The sequence below is a fragment of the Dermacentor albipictus genome, chromosome 3, assembly GCF_038994185.2.
Source record: "Dermacentor albipictus isolate Rhodes 1998 colony chromosome 3, USDA_Dalb.pri_finalv2, whole genome shotgun sequence".
Lineage (NCBI taxonomy): Eukaryota > Metazoa > Arthropoda > Arachnida > Ixodida > Ixodidae > Dermacentor > Dermacentor albipictus.
In genome coordinates this window covers 183,599,922-183,619,881 of record NC_091823.1, presented here as the reverse complement: position 1 = coordinate 183,619,881, position 19,960 = coordinate 183,599,922, and the positions used below count along the sequence as shown (strand labels likewise).

Sequence of the window (19,960 nt, the reverse complement as noted above, 5' to 3'; positions counted from 1 at the left end):
ATAGGTGCAGGTGCCCATGCTGCTTCATCAATGGTCGCAGGCAGCCGTTCAAAGCGGTGCGCAGATTGGGGATTGTTCTATGCATGCTTCGAAGAAAGCAGCGCTCACAGGTACGGTGCGCGCATCTAGAGGGGACGGCATTTCAGCTGGTGCAGTGTAAGTGGCATAGCCTAACTGGCTGCAAGCGACCCGTGCCCAAAATGTCGGACTATAAATGCGCCTTTGCGCCACCGACGCTCGCCGCCGGAACAAGAGCTGTGCTCTAAAATGCATTTGCGAAACACACCACAACCTGCTGCAGTGTTGGTCTCCGTTGTATTATCGTTGCTGCACTGGCGTCGAAACACGTATCGAAGCAATGCTTTCCTTCGAATAATAGCCATGAATCTCAAAGGCCATGCTTTTTTGGTACTGTGAGTGCCGATAAACGTCATAGCTGCCATTTTTTAGACATTACCTGGTGTCGCTTCTCGGCAGAACACCTCGTAGAGAATGAGCATAGCCTCTATGACATTATATGAAAGGAGAAAGAAAAATAAATAACACGCAGTGCCACGCCCATCTTCTTATCTTGAAGGTACTTGGAGAGGGAGAAAACCAACCTGCAACAGAGGTGTTGGCCGAGCCTGGCCTCGCGCAAGTGCATCTCTCTCCATTCGGGCCTAAACAATTGGCCACAGATGGAAAGAGCAAAGCAATGAGGCCAGCACAGTGAAGCCAGCATCGCCAGCATGCTCTTGCACACTAGCACTCTCCCCATCCACGATGGCGTGAAGTTCGAATTATCGGTGGCGGTGCGGATTTCAGGGTTAATTAGCGGGATGCGTTACATATTGCTTTCAGTGCACCCTTGGACGGACCGTGGTGGCCACTTCGAATTACCCGAAACGTTGAATTAATGAGTGGTGAATTAATGAGCTTTTACTGTATATTGAAAGTAGAAAGACGAGTTGCATGGTCCTGTAAGCACCTTGGGACCAGGGTTGGAGTCGAGCATGAGGTACCCTATTTTCCTGAATCTAATGCGCACGTTTCTTCCGCGAAAATGGGTCTGAAAATTGCCTGCATGTTACAGTCGAATACTAAACCAAAAGCGCGTTTGCTTCATTGGCAACAGGCTACCGTCATATCCATCGAACGCAGTGTCATTGTCATCACGAAATGGCAACAGAGCATGATTTTGTGAAGGTTGCTGTCGGTATGACTTAGTGCTCGACTATAATCTTGTGTGGTATTTTTGTCCAATAATTTTTGGACATAATCACTTGTGCAAAATTTTGTGCAGCTCAGCACTCAACGTGCTGGTGTAATTGGCTGCCAGTGTTTCTGGTGCTGTGCCAAGCTCGCTCTCTGCACATGGTGCCAGGAATGCTGTTGGTAGCATACTTTTGACAAGTCTGGTGCATAGTCTCGTAAAAGTAACAGTAGCAGGGTGTCTACCAACCGGGAAAACCGGGAATTCTCAGGGAATTTGAACAGTCTGGAAAAACTCAGGGAAAACTCAGGGAATTTGGACTTCTATCAGGGAAAATTAGCTGTAACTTTATTGAAAGGGAACGAAAGTCGTGTTGATGCTGGCTCCAGTAACAGAGGAATCGCAACGAATCGTCATTGACACCGTGTCGTCGGCACGATGTATTGCCAGAGTGGTTAACGGCCGATTTTCTAGACGCCCGATTTTTCGGACATGCCCGATAATTTGCACGGTTTTGCGGCACCACCACGTACTCCATATAGTCAATGTATATTGCCTGACTGCAGGTCTGAAATGGCATTAATCAAAGCCGCCACCGCCGCTATTTTGATTATCTCGCCGCCTCGAACCGGCACTCTCGCAGGCAGATCCGCTGGCAGCCGTAACCGCCACCGCGGCAACGTTAGGCCTAGCTGCTTCTATGTTCGCTATTAAGCTTCTTGCCGTGCGGTGCCGTGTTTTTCATTGAAAGAATTCGCCGCTGTCACCAATGGCACCGACTCCGCCTTTGTAATCCTCGCGATTGGCTTTGAAGCTCGCAGAGCACAACGCGTTGCGTAATGCCAGTCTCTGAAAGTTAGCTTCGCCTCATTACATTAGTGTTAGGCGGTGAAGCATAACAAGCGTGGGAAGGGGGCAATTGTCACGGGACACAGTATGTATTCCTTAATTACACATGCGTGCACCCCATCTCCTGTCACAGTACAAGCCCTGATATGCCTAATAAGCGTACTGGCAGGCCTTCAGAGCTTTTTCAGACGTGCCTGTGGTAATTTTAGCCCTTAAAGGCAGTTAAAGACATGCAATAATTTTTTTCAGACTGCCCGTTTTCTTTTCAATTTTTTTTTGCGGCCCCTCGGAAGTCCGAAAAATCAAATGTTGACTGTACAACTGACCAAGAGGATGCTTCAGATGATCCATGTGGTGAAAGCGTGGTAGAAGGAGGATGAGAACAGAAAGGACCGACGCACTGAGGAATCAACGGGAAAGGAAGGGTGCCGGCGCCTTTTTGAAGGAGCTTGAGCTAAAGAAACTAAGTGTTGGCTGATGCTGAGACAGAGGTGTCCCTCATCCAAACCAAAATAAATTGTTTAAGCAGTGAAACCCAACACTAAGATGTGGTGTACGGGCTGAGAGTATGTCAGGACAGTTGAGGTTGACTTCCCAGCTGCTGAGAGAGAACCTTAGTTCAGGACCTCATACAGGACCTCATGACAAAGTTCAGGACCTCATACAGATGAGCTTGCTATCAGTTGATAGAAATAGCTGATATTAAAAATATTTACTTATGTATGCATCTCCTTTTCATTCGTATTTGAAAATGTTCGACTCAATTTGGAATGGGCTTTAGCATTTCTTTCGCTGTGCATTTACTAACACTTTCCTTCTCTTTTCTTTCTAAATAAAATAGATATTACTCGTTACTATTCAAACTGGATTAAGTCATTTTTTTTGTTTCAGCATGCTTACTAGAGAGTGACAGCATCTGGCAACGTGGTGTCAGCCTGTCTTGACATAAAACAAAGTTCTGGCTCATTCAGGGAATTTCGCAAAGGGGCTCAGGGAAAACCTGGAAAACTCAGGGAATTTGGAAATGTCAACTTGGTAGACACCCTGAGTAGTATCTCTAAAACCGATCACTCGAGATTACCGTGTCTCTATGCTTGGTATTCGTGGCCAATGGCGAAGATGACGCGCCACTTTCATTGTTAAAGCTCATTAAAAAAAATGTTATGTTCTTTGAAGGTAAATTCTGCATGTCTTCTTTTGTTCTGGCTGGGAACGTGGGGGCACGCTGTATTTTGGGCATGCTGACTGATTATCTTATAAATCAGGTGCTTGGTACATTCAGCTGTGCTTTTATTTTCTTATTTGAAGCCCAAAAAACTAGAGTGCGCGTTAGATTCATGGGCATGTTAGAATTGGGTAAATACGGGTAAATATGGTAGGTCAAGTATGAGACAGAGGTTGCCCTGACAATAAGAATGTGATTAGAGCAGCTGGCGTTACCAGTGGCTTCGCCAGGGATTGCGCAGCAGCTCGATTGTTCGTGTAATCCACCATGGCGCGAAAAGTAGTTTGCAACATTCGAAATTTATCCTGTTGTAAGCTAATAAAATTGGGCCAAGACTCTGGAAAAATTTGTACTAAACTTGTATTAGGCATGACCGTATCACCACGACTCTACTGTGCTATATCCATGGTGCCTACTGATCATATAGCAATGTCAGTAGTTAAACAACGATATAACGAACTTCAATGTAGCGAAATTCTTGATATAGCAATATATTTAGCTTCTTCATGGGACACCATGTATGTGAACCTCAATACAGTAAAACCTTGTTGATTTGTATTTGGCGGGGCCGAGAAAAAGTCCAAATTAACTGAATGTGAAATCATTGAGGGTACCAGGACAACTATAAACAAATGCTTAATACATTAACATGATTTTATTTAAGGAATAAATCTGCGAATCCTGTTTCTACTTAGCACAAAAGCAGTTCGGAAGCCACAATTCTCGTCATCCTGCCATTGACTAGCGGTCGCAGCAGCTTCTGTCGCATTGCAGCTGTGGCGCAAAACCTGCGTCTTCATCCAAGACATGCTTTTCGCTACTGCGTGCTCATCCTGATTACTTTTTCACCAGTGAGCTGGTCAGCAACAGGTCATCGTCTATTGCAATGTAGCCAGTGAATTTTATGCCAGTGTGGGGGCTGCGGCATGGCACTGAGTCAAAATGAAGCTATTGCTCACTGCAGCTGCTGTGAACGAAACCGTGGTCACTGTCGATGCAGTCATGGATGGGTGGCAATCATGCAGTTCTGAATGCACACAGCCTATTGCTGGCTGTGTCCTCTGCAGGCGAAACCTCCGTTGTGATCGACGGCGCAATCCCAAATGCTGACTGAAGTTCTGAAGGCGCACGGCTAACCTGCCCTCACTCAAAACGAAACCTCGGACGTGCAGAGTGTGTACCAACCGGGAAAACTGGGAATTCTCAGTGATTTTAGGGAAAACTCTGGGAATTTGTGCTTCTATCAGGGCAAATTAGCTGTAACTTCATTGAAAAAAAAAAAAAGCCGCAGTAATGCTGGCTCGAGTAACAGAGAGGAATCGTAACGAATTGTTTTTGACGCCGTGTCATCGGTTGGAGGAGTTGCCAGTGTACAGGCAACAACCAATTTTCCGAACGCCCGATTTTTGGGACATGCCCGATAATTTGAACGGCTTCGCGGCATCACCACGTACCCCATAGTCAATGTAATAAGGATGTGTGAAATTTCGGACTCAAGAACCCTTCGGCATCCGATTTTCCAGACTTTCTGCCATAACCGTGGGTCCAAAACAGCATTAATCAAAGCCACTATTGCCGCCATTTTGAGTCCCTCGCCGTCTCGAACCGGTGCTCTTGCATGCAGATCCTCAGGTAGCCGTAGCCACCACCACGGCAACGCTTGGCCTAGCTGCTTCGACGTTCTCTATTAAGCTTCTTGCATTTGGTGCCGTGTTGTTTCATCAAAAGAATTCGCCGCAGTCAGCAATGGCACCATCTCCACCTTTGCAATCTCCGCGATTGGTTTGAAGCTAGGAAAGTACAATGTGTTGCATAATGCCGGTTCCCGAAAGTCAGCGTCGCCTCATCACAGCAATGTTACACAGTGAAGCATGCACAAAGTACCGTAAAAACCCACATATAATACAAGTTTTTTTTCCTATTATTAGCATTCCAAATTTTCGTTTCGTACTATATGCGGATCCAAACAAAAATTTCAGTCAGAAATTTGGGCTAGAAGTTTTGGTTTCGTTATTGCTGCGTGGCTATGGCTTGACTTCGTTATTGCTGCTTGGCTACAGCTTGGTTTCGTTATTGATGCACAGCTACAGCATCGTTTCTTTATTGTTGAGTGCGCACCTTGGCAGCACACGTGCAAACCACACTTCGCGAAGTGCATCTTTTTTATTCCGCATTGAAGGACCAAGATGTCCGGACCACGAAAACAGTACTTGGCTGCTTTCAATAGAAAGGTTATTTGAGCCGTGCAGAACATCGGCAACTGTGCGGCTGGGAGGCAGTTTGGCGTCCCCGAGGCAAGCATTCGCCGGTGTCGTCTACAGAAGGAAGCCCTTTTCGCATGCACCAGAATGCAAAGAAGCTTTCGCAACCCAAAGAGCAGGACCTTCCTGGAAATCGAACTGGCCCTGACGGAGTTCGTATGTCAACAGCGAGTCGCGCATCTAGCTGTGAGCATAGAGCTTATGCAGGCAAAAGCTAAGGAGCTTGCCAGAGAAAAAGGGCTACCGAGCTCCGCCTTCAAAGCGAGCAAGCACTGGATTTATTGCTACATGTGCCATGCTGGATTTTCCTTACGCTACCAAACATCAATTTCGCAAAAGCTGCCCGAATCGTTTGAAGAGCTGCTTCTGGCTTTCCAGCGCCTCGTTATTTCACTGTGCAAGTCTAAGAACTTCCAGCTGGGGTGAATTGGCAATGCTCACCAAATGCTGGTTTATCTGGACATGCCATCGCCCCTCACCGTGCACGAAAAGGGCTCTAAACAAGTTTATGTCCGGTCCACTGGCCACGAGAAAACGCGAGTTACCATCATGTTGACGTGCACGGCAGATGGACGCAAGCTCCCACCCTATGTCGTCTTCAAGTGCAAGGCAGTAGCTAAAGGTGAGTGATGAATCCGTACCATACACAGTGGTGGCTAGGCCAAGACAACGTTTATTGCTTTGATGCGTGTTAATGTAGGCGTTGTGCTAGACTGTTAGAGAGGGAGTGTGAGGAGGAGGAACCGCGGCGATAACTGTTGCCATAAGCTGGCGTGACGTCATCCCAATGTAGCATCTCGTTCACCCTACGGTACATAGTGGTCTGGGGGTTTTTGTGTCCGGCCTGACCGGGGCAGCGCTGGCGTCGGGGTGCTCGGGGCAGCCTCGCGTTTTCTTGGCCCCTGCCCTGATGTCTCAACTACTTGGGGGCTGGCAGTTCCTTCTTGGCGCTCAGGGTCACAGGCTCCATCATCCAGGTCATGCTCCCCGCTCGTGGCTTGATCTGGTCGCTGTATCGATGAATGTTCTCCCCCTCTGGACCATCGGCGTTCACCATGTGAGTGCCGTCTGATGACGTGATTTGGGCTGGGATCCATGGCTCGCCTCATCCGAAGTTCTTTACCCAGAGAGGTTCCCCCGGCTGCAACGCACCAGGAACGTGGCGGTCAACTGGAGACAATGGCACTGCATTGTCCAGTCTGGAACAGAGCTCATAGCCCATAAAGCCTGGGATACGTGGAGTGGAAAACTGGCGTCCAGGCGACGAAATATGCCCGGTGTCGAATGCTCGTCCCTCAGCGTCCAAAAATGTGACTCCCGCCAGCTACCCGGCGATAATCGCCGGCAGAAGTGGCGAGAGTGCCTCAGACGCTTACCAGCCGTCGCGACGATTGGTCTCTGACCGACTTCCGGCAGCCGCCGAACGTTTTTGTGTGTGTTTTCCTTTTTAGTTGGTGCCTCCATCGGAGCGTCCGTCGCGAGGCCGCACTGGAGCAACATAATGTGGCCATTTGCGCTTGTTTGGCTGCGCACTTTTGGTCTCTCTGCGCTTGAAAAGGGCACCATTGATTGTTACAGCCGAATATTGAATGTTTGAGAGCATTAAATTAAGGGTACAAATTTGTGTATAGTACTTATTTTTCTTCTACAAACTTAAGTGACGTGCTCACGAAAAAGATAATTATAAGTGCGGTACAGTTTTCTTACCAAACCTTTCAAAAATTGCAATTACCACAAAATATCTTACTTGAAACATTTATTCTGCGTAAGTATTGATTATTACTCGAAATGCAGAAAAATAAGTGACAGCAAAGGTAAACTTTGCCCATTATTACAACGTCAAATTGCAGTAAACCCGGCGGACTCCAATAAGTACATCTTGGAAGTCTAAAAAAATTGGTGCCGATGTTTTCAATAACATTTCCTTGTTCTAAAAAGTTAACTTTCATCGGGGATGATGGGGTATTCAACTCTTTGAATTTACTGGTGATGCCAGCGTCACTAGAACCGTCACGTGGCTGCTATAAGCTAGCATTGGCTAATCTGAACTAATATTTCGTCTTTTCGCAACTCTTGCTGGTGTTTGATCACACAGGTTGCACTCTTTTCTTTTCCAAGTAACAGGCTTTCATTCATACTCTGGAACATTGGGGAAGATTGTTAATGGCACCCCATCGTTTGTCGACTGAGGCACATCGTGTGGCATTCCGACTGGCTATAGCACACCTCGAAGTGCCGCTCGCAGATTACAGTGGCATCATCCAAATATTTGTCACCACCTTTGATATTTCAGCCCCACTGTTGCAGTATCTTCTATTTAGGGCTGTGAAAAAGACTGTCATTGTGCAAAATTCATGCTCAGGCACCACTTGCTCCTGTTGCTGCCCGCACACTGAAAATATATTGCACTGATCGTGTCTGAGAAGACAAAGCGCTCAACGCATACGGGGATGCATAGAAACAACCCACTATTATTAATACAATCGCTGCCAAGAGTTATTTCCAAAAATAGCAGGTAACAAGAACGAGAAAAGAAATTAAATGTATGAAAGCAAATAAAAAGAAAATGCGTACACTAAATAAAGTAACTTTTATAAATTACTGACTTCCACGTTGCAGCTCGTACATACTGTTGTCGGCGTCCATATAGAAAAGGCGACGCTTGCAAAGATAGCATGCAAAGGGATAACTGAAGCTACTAGGCAAAAAGCCTAATGAAATCCAGAAGGGTACATGGCAAGCTGTATGCCCTGAGTTGAGCGGTAGACAAAACTAATGAGACACATATGGTGACGCACGGCACAAGTGAGCGTCCTATGAGCGCACATGTGACGATACCGTAGAATTCTGCTTCCTGTGAAATGCCGAAAGGCGTCGGAATAGTTTACAGAAAAAGCAGGTGTTCTAGACAACTACATGACACTGCCAAGCGTTGGTAGGAAGAGGACGCGCTCGCTTGGTATATATAGTTGTCGCAGATTGCATGACCGCTCACTCAACATAGCCAGAATGGCGTAAAGCCAGCCTGCTAAAATGCTTGCAGCTCAATGAAATGTGCAAAAATCTTTCGTAAGCGCCTCTATGAAACATTTTTCAAAGTTGTTTAGTCATTAACAACAAATAATACAATAAAAATCCTACTTCTATTTCTTACCCAGAAAAACATTCGTAAAGTCTGGCAACACTGAGAGACATGCGGCGAGCACTTAGCGACGTCCACCTGTTTGTCGCTGCATGTAAGCGAAGCCAGCGAACCACTGGCGTCGTCCCGCTGCATCTATTTGTGCCGTACAATGTTCGCTGTGAAAGAACACTCCATGTATCCCGGGCTTAAGGAGTTCCGCTGGGGTACTGCCCCCGGCCTGCGGCGTTCTTGGGTACCTGTGCAGAATCCTTGCCAAGTGTGTTTTCAAAGACCCATGGACATTCTTCTTGAAAAACTCTTTAACAGTTCGCACGGTGCGTTCCGCGAGCCCGTTGGACTGCGGATGATACGGTGCTGTCCGGAAATGTGTTATGTTACGCAGCTTCATAAACTCCCGAAATTCAGCACTTGTAAATTGTCAGAAACCAGCGTCCGGGGCAATCCGATTGGCCAAACAAGATGCGCTGGGCTTCTATGGTGTCGCGGGTTGTGGTGCTTCTCAGGGGTACTTCTTCGACCTATTTACGATGTGAATTCACAACGATCAGTAGCATGTGCCCATCGATCGGCCCCGCAAAGTCAATATGCAGCCAGTGCTCGCCCGTTTCTGGCCATGCAACCAGGGATTTCTTGGGGGGCATCAGCGCTGCTTGTACACAACTGGGACATGACTTAACCATGTTCTCAATCTCGTTATCAATCCAAGGACACCACAGCAGGGAGCGGCCTAGCTGCTTCATTGAGCAAATACCTTGATGGGTATCATGCAGCAGGTGTAACATTCCCGCTCTTGCGCTGTTAGGCATGATTACGGGATGGCCCCAGTACAGAAGCCCATGACTCCAGGTTATCTCAACATTCTGGTTGAAGTGTGGGTGCAAATGCAGGTCCTTGGGCCCCAAGTTCCTTGGCCATCCTTCCCGTACCCATTTTTGCACCTTTGCTAAGTCGTCATCATGCGAGGTGAGAGCGGCCAGCTGTTTCACGAACATAACACCGTCATTGAGGTTTTCTGGGAGCAGCACATACTTGCCATCCCCGGTTTCTTCCAGGGTTTCTAGCTGAGACGTTGCAGTCGTCGGGAGTCGGCAGAGGGCGTCTGCTGTAACGTTGTCCTTTCCCGGCTGGTGTTTGATGACGTAGTCGTATGCACTCAGTAGCAGGGCCCATCGCTGTATTCGGGTGGCGGCCATCACTGGTACAGCCCTGTCTGGTCTCACAAGCAGCTTATGGTCAGTCAACAGTGTAAATGGCTTACCGAGTAGGTACTATTGGAATTTAGAGACCCCAAAAACTAGAGCCAGAGCTTCGCACTCCAGCTGTGAATGATTTCGCTTGGCTTCCGTCAATACCCAAGAACGAAAGCATATGGGCCGACGCACCCCGTCCCTGACATCGTGAGAAAGCACTGCACCGATCCGATTTGGGGAGGCATCGCATTCCAGGACAAGAGGCTTGCGTGGTTCAAGATGTGCCAAGAAATCAGCGGACTTGAGGAGGTCCTTCACTTTGCTGAACGCCCGTTGTTGACTGGGACCCCACTCCCACTTGGCTTCTTTGTGGAGCAGTTGATACAGTGGCGCCATGGCCATAAATGCATAGGGAAGAAACTTGTGGTAGTACGTTACCATGCCCAGATACGACCTTAATTCTGCGAGGTTCTGCGGCACCTGCATCTGAAGAATGGCCTCCACGTTTTCCAACTGTGGTTGCCGTTCCTGAGCACTAATTTGATGTCCCAGGAAAACCACCTGTGCTCAGAAAAACTTGCACTTGTCCGCATTTAAGGGCACGACATTTTCCCGAAACCGCTGCAATACTTCGTTCAGTGTGGTGCAGTCATTGTGTTTCTCTGCAATGATGACGTTGTCTAAGTAGACCTGAACCCAGGAAGTCCTTGCAAGATGGTCTCCATGCGGCGTTGGAACACTGCCGGGCCGGAAGCCAGTCCAAATGGCAGGCGAGTGAAGCTAAACAGTCCCTTTATGTGTTTATGGTCATAAGTAGCATGGCTTCCTCATCCAACGGTAGCTGATTGTAAGCCTCCCGCAAATATATCGTGGTGAAAACCTGACTGCTGTTCAACGTTGTCAGGATATCTTCTATCCGAGGCAACGGATATTGCTCAGTGTGACAAGCTTTGTTTACCGTGAGTTTAAAATCACCGCAGAGGGGAATGTGGCTGTTACGTTTTACTACCGGCACCACCGGTGCAGCCCACTTAGAATGAGGCACAGGGACACTAATGCCCACGGCCAAAAGGCACTCAAGTTCAGCGTCTACCCTTGGATGAAAGGTGTACGGAACTTTGCATGCTTTCCATAATTTTGGTACCACATTGTCCTGCATCTCAAAGTCTACTGGCAGACCCCAGATGAGACCTAGGCCTGGCGTGAACACGTCAGCGAATTCGGTTACCAAACAGTGCACGTTAACACTGTCCGTCCCGACAAAAGCCATGCACTCACTTGTTGTGTTCATGTTCGGAGCAACCGTGGACTGTCAGGGATTCGTCCGTCGACCAGTTTCCGCACGAAACCTTAAGCTTGAGTTGTCCACGAATGGGAAGCCTTCGCAGGAAGCAAGTCAGTTTCAATGGCGCACCACGCAGCTTGGGCCACGCTGTTTTGTTTTGCTCATAGGTGGGCCATGTGATGAGCGACACTGGTGAGCCTATATCGACCTGCATGTCCACTGGAATGCCCCCACAATTTAATGTGTGTACAATGGGTTGTGGATGTCGACGGGGCTGACATGACTGTGCGCTGCTTTCCACGCAAATATACCGTCAGTGCCTACAGATGTGCTCTCTTCCCGAGACGATAGGGTATTTACCCGACTTGACAGTGTGTGTGTGTGAAGTGATTTTAGGAAAGGAAACGGAAGAGATGAGTGCAGCGCCGTAACTGTCTCTCACAGGAGGACACCTCAACAGCACTGCACGGGGAAGGGGGAATGGGATGAAAAAGATGAAGGAGAGAAAGACAGGACGAACGTGGCAAGGGGAAAAAAAATATGTGAGTGCGGGGCTCAGAGCCGCGCTCTCAAGTGCGTCGCATTGCAGTAGTCTAGCAGTGCCGAAAGAGCGTGCTTCACGATGGACGAGTGGGCTGAAGGGAATAGCAGCGAGGTCGCCGTATCGTAAGTCAGTCCCAGTCACCGATAGACTGTACACAAGTCCGTGCGCTCCACATCGAAGGCAGGGCAGCGAAGTAGCAAGTGGTCAAGCGTCTCCAAATCGGCGCAGTTGCTGCATGCGGGGTCGCCAATTCCCTGCTGCCTGTGTGTTCTAGCAGCCATCCTGTAGCAGCCGACGCGCAGGTGAAGCAGTAAAGAGCGGTCTGCCCGGGAGAAGCCCACGCGGGGGAGGAGTCGAAGTGACGCACCCGCGGCGACGCGCTGGTCCGGGTGCTGCGCACGGAGCGTTCGCAGAATGGTTGCTTTAGCCACGTCGACGCCGCTGACCGAGGTAGCGAGGGGGAAGCGCAGGGAGTGAGCCTGCTTTGCGAGAGCGTCCGCGGCTTTGTTCCCTAGCAGGCCGATGTGCGCTGGAACCCATTGCAACGCCAAATCGCAGCCCTGGCTGACGAGATGGCGGAGCTTTGAGCCGACGCGCTGCACCAACGGAGGTCCAAGGTAATCCTTCGCCAGCATACACAGTGCCGCGCGCGAGTCCGAAAGGATCGCGGCAGAAACAACACTGCGCTCTTGAAGCAGGAGATCAGCTGCTAAGTCGGCCACCGTCGACGACCACACAACACGAAGGCGGCACTGCCGTGTAGCGCAAATATCCGGCGCCGTGCACGCTGCAGCACCAGAACCATCACTCGCCACGGAGCCGTCGGTGTAAACGAGCAGCCGGCCCCCTAGGCGCTCGTGCAGCAGTGCAGCCGTTTCCTGCTGCATAGCACAAACAGCTGTTTGACGCTTGGACTTGACGCCTGGCACCGTGGTGTTTACATCGAGTAGCGCAGAGGCGTGCGGCGATACCGGCAGAGGTAGGAGTTGCGGTGTCGACGCGACGAGTGCGCTTAACTCGGTGGCACGCTGGCCCATGCCCGAGCCCTCGAGGGTGTGGAGGCGACAAACGAGGCGTTGTCCCTGTGGTGAACGTTGAAGGCGCTCGATGTGGTTCATCGCTTGTTTCCGTGCGCGAAGTGAGGGCGGCCAGTCTCCCGCTTCGGCGAGAGTTGCTCCTACTTGCGAGTTGCGAGGAAGCCCGTAAAGTTGGCGAATTACAGTGCGGTGCTCCATGTCGATGGCGTTCCAGTTGGTGGCTATGTCGTTCGTGAGGGGAAGCGCATAGAGTGCTCGCATTGTTGCGACAGAGTTGTAAACTCGAAGCGCAAGTTGCGGTGTACAACCACGACCATGGGCGAGCAGGGAGCGTGCGGCGCCAGCCACCTTCTTAGAATTCTTGGAGAGCTGGGAAACGGCGGCGTTAAAGTTGACCCGGCAGTCGATGTCAAATCCGAGATAGCGCACTTAGTGGCCTTTCAATGAAATCTTTCTCCAGACGGAAACAGGCTCGGGTAATATGACCACACTGTTGACAATTGAAGCATGTTGCCGAACGAAACCGGCAATTTTCTGGTTCGTGCCCTTTTGCTCCGCAGCGGTTGCACGAAATAATCTATGGCCGGTTTCTTGGGCGATAACACTGTCCTCCCATCACATGTACGCTTCCTTCAGAGGTGTGGCTCCTTATCTGCTGCATGTTTGCTTCTGCCATTTCGGCTGATAGCATGATTTCTTCTGCTTCACTCTTTGTCAGCTGTGGCTTCGCAAGCAACTGTCGACACACTACTGCGCTTTGCAGCCCACAGACGATGCGATCTCGCAGCATACGATCCAACGTTGCGCCAAAATTGCATGTGTCCGCCATTTGATGAATGGCAACTATGAAATCTTTGACAAGTTTGCCTGGCAGCTGGTTGCGTGTAGAGAACTTGTAAGACTGTGCTATTTCGTTTAGTTGCGGCGAAACGTGCTGCTGCAACAAAGCTACCACTTGGGCATAAGAAAGCTTGTTCACCTTGTCTGGCATGCATTGACCACTAAGTAAATCCACGGTGTGGGTCATCAGTGCTGCATCCAACAGGGCTCACTTCTTGTCATCCATGACGCCATTGCCTTCAAAGAAGGCCTCCAGTCGAACTTGGTAAGCTGGCCGCTTGTCAAACTGCAGCGGGCTGGCATATCCTCCCCTGGTGGCAAAGGCTGCGGCGTTCTAAGAAGGCGGCCCATTGTCATCGCATCCTCGTCGCCACTGATGAATCCGCACCATACACAGCAGTGGCTGGGCCAAGACGACGTTTATTGCTTTGATGCATGTTACTATAGGCGTTGTGCGAGACGATTAGAGAGAAAGTGTGAGGAGAAGGAACCGTGGCGATAACTGTTACCGTAAGCTGGCATGACGTTATCCCGATGTAGCAGTGAGAAGCTGCCAAAAAATGTGGTCATGATATGCCATGAGAAAGGCTGGATAAACGAGAACCTTGTGCTCGACTAGATAAAGTCCGTCTGGTGTAGGCGTCCTGGCACACTGTTGTCGTTCCCGTCCTTCCTCGTGCTGGACGCATTTTGTTGCCATTTGGCTGGCTCAGTGAAGAGGCTGTTGCACGAATCCGGCACTGAACTCGTTGTTATCACGGGTGGGATGATGTCTCAGCTGCAGCCTTTAGATGTTTGCGTGAACAAGCCGTTCAAGGACGCGATTAAGCATTGTTATACAGATTAGATGCACTCAGGTGAGCCTGCAGTGACGCCGACCAGGCAGCTGAAGCGGGCTTTGCCAGTCACACTATGCAAGTGGATTGTGGACGCATAGGCCAGCATACCAGAGGACCTTGCATGTCACTCATTCAAGAAGTATGGCACCTCGAATGCGCTCGATGGCACAGAGGATGAGTACCTCTGGGAAGATATGTCCGACAAGGAACCATCCGAAGAGAACGCAGATGAGGAAGACCGCGATTTAAGTGCGGAGTGCAATTTAAATAAATGTTTTCCTCGAGTTTTCCTAACTTGTATTATTCGCGGATAAAACTTTTTTTTTCCATTTCACGTCCCAAAAATTTCACCTCGCACTATATGCAGTTTCGTGTTACAGTAAAACCTCATTGAACTTTACCCGCTTAAACAGCAGTTTCGTTTTAATAGTAGTAAAGTCAAATCCCTGACTCAGCAGCCATTGAACATAATGTGTTTTGTATCCACATAAACCGTACCAGCTTATTGCGTACGTATCGGTTAACATGTAGTGTTTCCAATTTTCATTGCGCAAACACGGCAGTGCGTCATCTCCATCAGACGACCCAGCAGAAGCCTCAGAGATCAGCACAACAGGCTCCAAGCGCCCTGTGCGTTTGCGCGTGAAGCCACATCAACATCATCATTTTGGCGCTGTGTCAGAGACCGTTGTGACGTCGTGCAAGTGAGAAAAAGGCATCAGGTGCTTAGCATTGAAGAAAAATGAGACATTGTTCATGCTATCGAATGTGACGCGAACGGTCGGCGCTGGCATGCGACATGGGTCTACTGTTGACTACGGTGTGTGGCATTGGAATGCGAAGAAGTTGCTCGGCAGTGCTGCTGCGATCGCGAAGAGATGGCGGTTTGCGATTGTTGCCAAAGTGTTGCCAAGCGACAGTGCTCAGGACAACACGAAAAGCAACAGCACGGGTGATTCAGGCCCGACAGTGGCAGCAGCTGCACATTACGTCAGCCTCATGAATGCAATCATCGCGACAAGAACAGCACCCTGCAATGAAAAGGTGCCCCACGACTTCTGCAACGCTACCGCGCCTGTGCACGGAGAATATACAACGCCAACGAGGAATCTGCCATGCGAAGGTTTGCCGAGAAGAGGGGGCTGGCTGAAAAGCTGGCTCACAGCTTCAGCAAGTTTGAGGCCACTGTTTTCGCTGCTAGGCCGCCGCGGCATCAAACGAAAATAACATGTTTGTTGCGCGAATAGCGCTGCTCTTCCGCCTCAGCAGAAGGGACCATCGACCTCCGGGCTGGTGGCCTCAAAGGCCCTGTCTACCGGGACGAGGCCTTCTTGTTAAACACAGTGTTTGGAAGAGCGCATGTTGAGCGCCTCACCAGAGGCGATGGGCACAACAACCAGTCAGATGGCTCCGCCCGTGCCTAAAAGCCCGTTTATAGTCCGACGTTATCGGCGCGCGGGCGAGCGTCGTTCGTGGTCAGTCACGCTACGTCGGTTGCGCTGCGCCAGCCGAGATGCCATCCCCTCTATACTTCAACGCGCGCGCCGTAGGCTGCTGTCTTTGGAGCATGCGCAGAACTTTCGCCAAGTCGCGCGCCGTCCGCAAAAGCCGTCTGCGGAGTTGTGTTGGCGCCTTTTTCTTCGCACGCAATGCATTGTGGGTCGACGCTGTCGGCGGCGCCGGCGTGCGAATGGAGCAGGAGCCAAATTTGCGCCGGGGCCGTTGGGGTGCGCTGGCAGCCGCCGGTTACGTTGGCGCTGCAGTGCGTCGGACTATAGAAGGAGTTGTTTTCGTCAACGTAACGTAGCGTGCGCGAGCGCGCGCGCGCCTTACGTCGGACTATAAACCGCCCTTAAGGAGCGGCGAGACTCGTGATTACATCAAGAAAGACAAACCTTGTGTCACGACGCCTGGAAAGGGCCCGTGAGCTAATCTTCATCTCTTAAACACCCAGCACAAAATACATCATCATGGGAACACAAATAATACAATGGAATGTTAGAGGACTTCTCCATAACCTAGACGACATTACAGAACTTCTACACACACATAATCCAAAGTTGCTGTGTGTTTGAGACACATCTGAAACCCACACACACAAACATTCTTTGTCAGTACACCATCTATCGTAAAGACCACAGCGAGGCAAGCGCCTCGTCTGGTGGTGTAGCAATAGTTGTCGACAAGTCTGTAGCTTGTCATCATGTCTCCCTTCAGACACCCCTTGAGGCAGTGTCAGTTTGGGCAATTCTTTTTATGGAATTGATCACTGTATGTTCCATATACATACCCCCCAAATTATCACCTAGGAAAAAGCGATTTTTATAACCTAATTGATCGGCTTCTGGACCCCTACATGCTCTTAGGCATTCTTAATGCCCGCAACGTCATGTGGGAAAACTCGGGATGCGACACGAGAGGTCGTTCCATTGAACATTTTCTTGTAAACTCCGGTGCATGCCTTTTCAATAAGAAGGAGCCAACGTATTATAATCCTCGTCATAATTCACATTCATCAGTAGACCTGTCGATTGGCCCTGCTTCAATTTTCCCTGACTTGCAATGGAATGTAACCAAAAATCTGTGTGGAAGTTACTACTTCCATGTATGTTAAATTTAATACATCAACCCAAATGCTCTCCGCATGTCCCCCGGTGGAAACTAGCCTCCGCCGAATGGAATCATTTTAAGGAATCCATTTACTTATCATGACATCTTATCACCGATTTTAGTATGGCTGACGCAGTAGCGTATTTTACTTGTTTTATATTCAACGCAGCTGAAAAATTCATTTGCAAACACAAGGTCTCTCATGTAAAAGATGGGTACCCTGTTGGAATGAGCAGTGTAGACTGGTACGAAAGAAACAAACCAAAGTGTTGCGTTTACTGCGTCACTCCATGACTGCGGAAAATCTCATAGAATTTAAACTGGTCAAATCACAAGGGAGGCGCACGCGGAGACAAGCAAGGAGAACTAGCTGGGAGGGGTTTCTCTCGGGCATAACATCCTACACTCAAGAAGAGTCTAAAGTATGGAATGGCCTAAGAAAGCTAAAGGGGCAGCAAATACACCCATTACCCTTAGTTGACGACCAAGGGATTACCTTGGAAGACCAGGCCAACATTCTGGGTGAACACTTCTAGCATGTGTCAGCCCCACACAATACACAAAGTCATCCCTTAAATGTGAACAAGTAGCTGAACTTAAGTCACTGGATCATAAATGCTGTCCGAACGAACCATACAACCATTCTTTTGATATAGCTGAGCTTAGAGTTGCCTTGATCACGTGTAAAAGCTCTGCACCAGGAGCTGATAAAATCATGTATGACATGACGAAAAACCTACACACCGACATACAGATGACACTTCTGGCACTTTTCAACTCTGGGCTGCGGGATACCTCCCATCCTCATGGAAGGAAGCTATTGTTATTCCCTTCTTGAAGCTGGGTAAAGACACTTCCTTTGCGGCAAGTTATCGCCCAATAGCTCTTACAAGTTGCCTGTCTAAGCTTTTTGAAAAAATGGTTAATCGACGACTCATACATTTTCCTGAACTGAACAATACGCTTGCTCCCTATCAGTGTGGCTTTAGAGAAGGGCGATCCTTAACTGACCATCTTGTGCATGTTGAAAGAAATATCCATGGCGCATTTGTACGCAAACAGTTTTTCTTATCCATATTCCTCAATATGGAGAAAACGCACGACACAACATGGTGCTACGGAATCTTGCGAGACTTGTCGGGAATGGGCATCGGTGGAAATATGCTAAACTTAATAGAAAGCTATTTGTCAAATTGTACCTTCCACGTAAACATCGGCAACGTATTGTCGCTACCATTTATACAAGAAACTGCTGTAACCCAAGGCGGCTCAATATCGCACACTCTTTATCGTTAATTAAGATGACCACACATCGTGCTTCATTACCACCTGCCATTTTTTGTCCTGTCTACGTGGACAACATTGCAATAGGCTTCAAATCCTGTAACATCGCAGTATGTGAGAGACAAGTACAGCAGGGCTTGAAAAGGTGTCCAAGTGGGCAGACAAAAACTGATTTAAAATCGACCCCCACAAATGCACTTGTATTCTTTTTACAAGAAAGAGAGGCCTGGTTCCAGATCCTTTTGTAGAACTGTGGGGACAACAAATACTTCTCAACAAAGAGCACAAATCCCAAGCTTACTTTCATTCCACACATTAAAGAAAAATATCTAAAAACAATGAACTTACTAAAATTTCTATCCCACACAACATGGGGTAGCGACAGGAAGTGCTTTATGAATCTTTATATGAGCCTAATTTGATCACGATTGGACTATGGTGCCGTCATATATAACTCTGGACACCATGAGTGCGCTAAAGATGCTAGATCCTGCCCACCATCTAGTTATCTGCTTAGCCACTGGCACTTTCAGGACAAGCCTTATTGAAAGCTTCTATGCAAAATCAAATGAAAGGTCACTCCATCTGCAGAGAACTTACATCAGCCTGACATATTTTCTCAAAATACCCTGTAATCATGAACATCCGTGTTCTAATACCATTAACAACATGTGCTACGCTCTTTCGTAATTGTCCCTCTGTAGATGGCCTTTTTCACTGCGTGTGAGGGAGCTTAGCATTGAAATCTATAGCAGTACACTTTCTTTTGCAGTAGAACACGTTGTGGGGCTACTCGGTTTATAGCTTTCAAAAGATGAAGTGCCAACTGAGACAGCACACTAATGAAGAAAGAACAATGTCAGGACATGTATGACTGCGCAGCGGTCGCTGGGGTGGTGGACGATGGTGCAACAACTTGAATTTCTCTTGTTCTATTTTCTTTTCAAGGATTTCACACTCTCTTACCTTTTGGCATGGACACCCAGCAGCCAGACTTCATCATTGTAACCGATAATGCGGTGTGGGGGCATTGTAGTAAGCTACTAAGCAGGTTATTTCACCATAGAAAACACAAAAGTTGACGGCACAGCAGCTGTTATTATTGTTAAAACCGGTGTCGTTATAAGTAGGTTCGACTGGATTGCAAAACAGAGGTAATCGTAGATCACTAAAGGCATTCATGCTGGCAGTGGACAATAAAATAGGTCGATGACGATGATGATTATATTCGAATAAACATGGTGTTTTTATTACATACAACATTCGATTTAAAATCTACTATTAGGTATTTGCACATCCCTAGAATTTTTATTATATTGAAATCGTGTATAAATACACTTTGCTATATTGAAATTCAGATTTCAGATTGTCTACATGAAACTTCCCGGATTTCAAAATGAAAAAAAAAAACCTGATGCATTGACGCCTGCAGTTCGTCACATTATTTTAATCAACTAAATAAAGGCTGGTGGTTGCCGTAGAAATTCAAATAGACTATTTTGTTGGACAGCAATGAGTGACTTCATTTTTGCATACTACACCACGCATTGAGTGCTCCTTTGAGCTCTCTCTTGAGGTGCTGTCATTTTTGGTATTTGTTCAGCACCTGATACAAAACAAGAGGAATCGTTTAGAAAAAAAGTTTTGAATTTCTTG

The 19,960-nt window shown here is 48.3% G+C and overlaps 1 protein-coding gene and 1 pseudogene across 9 annotated transcripts in view; one reads left to right on the top strand and one right to left on the bottom strand.

Annotated features, from left to right (window-relative positions):
• Positions 1-19,960, top strand: part of LOC135918099 (uncharacterized) — a 703,603-nt gene that overhangs the window by 45,517 nt on the left and 638,126 nt on the right. The window lies entirely within an intron of this gene.
• On the bottom strand, positions 6,450-19,335 carry LOC139057108 (uncharacterized; annotated as a pseudogene).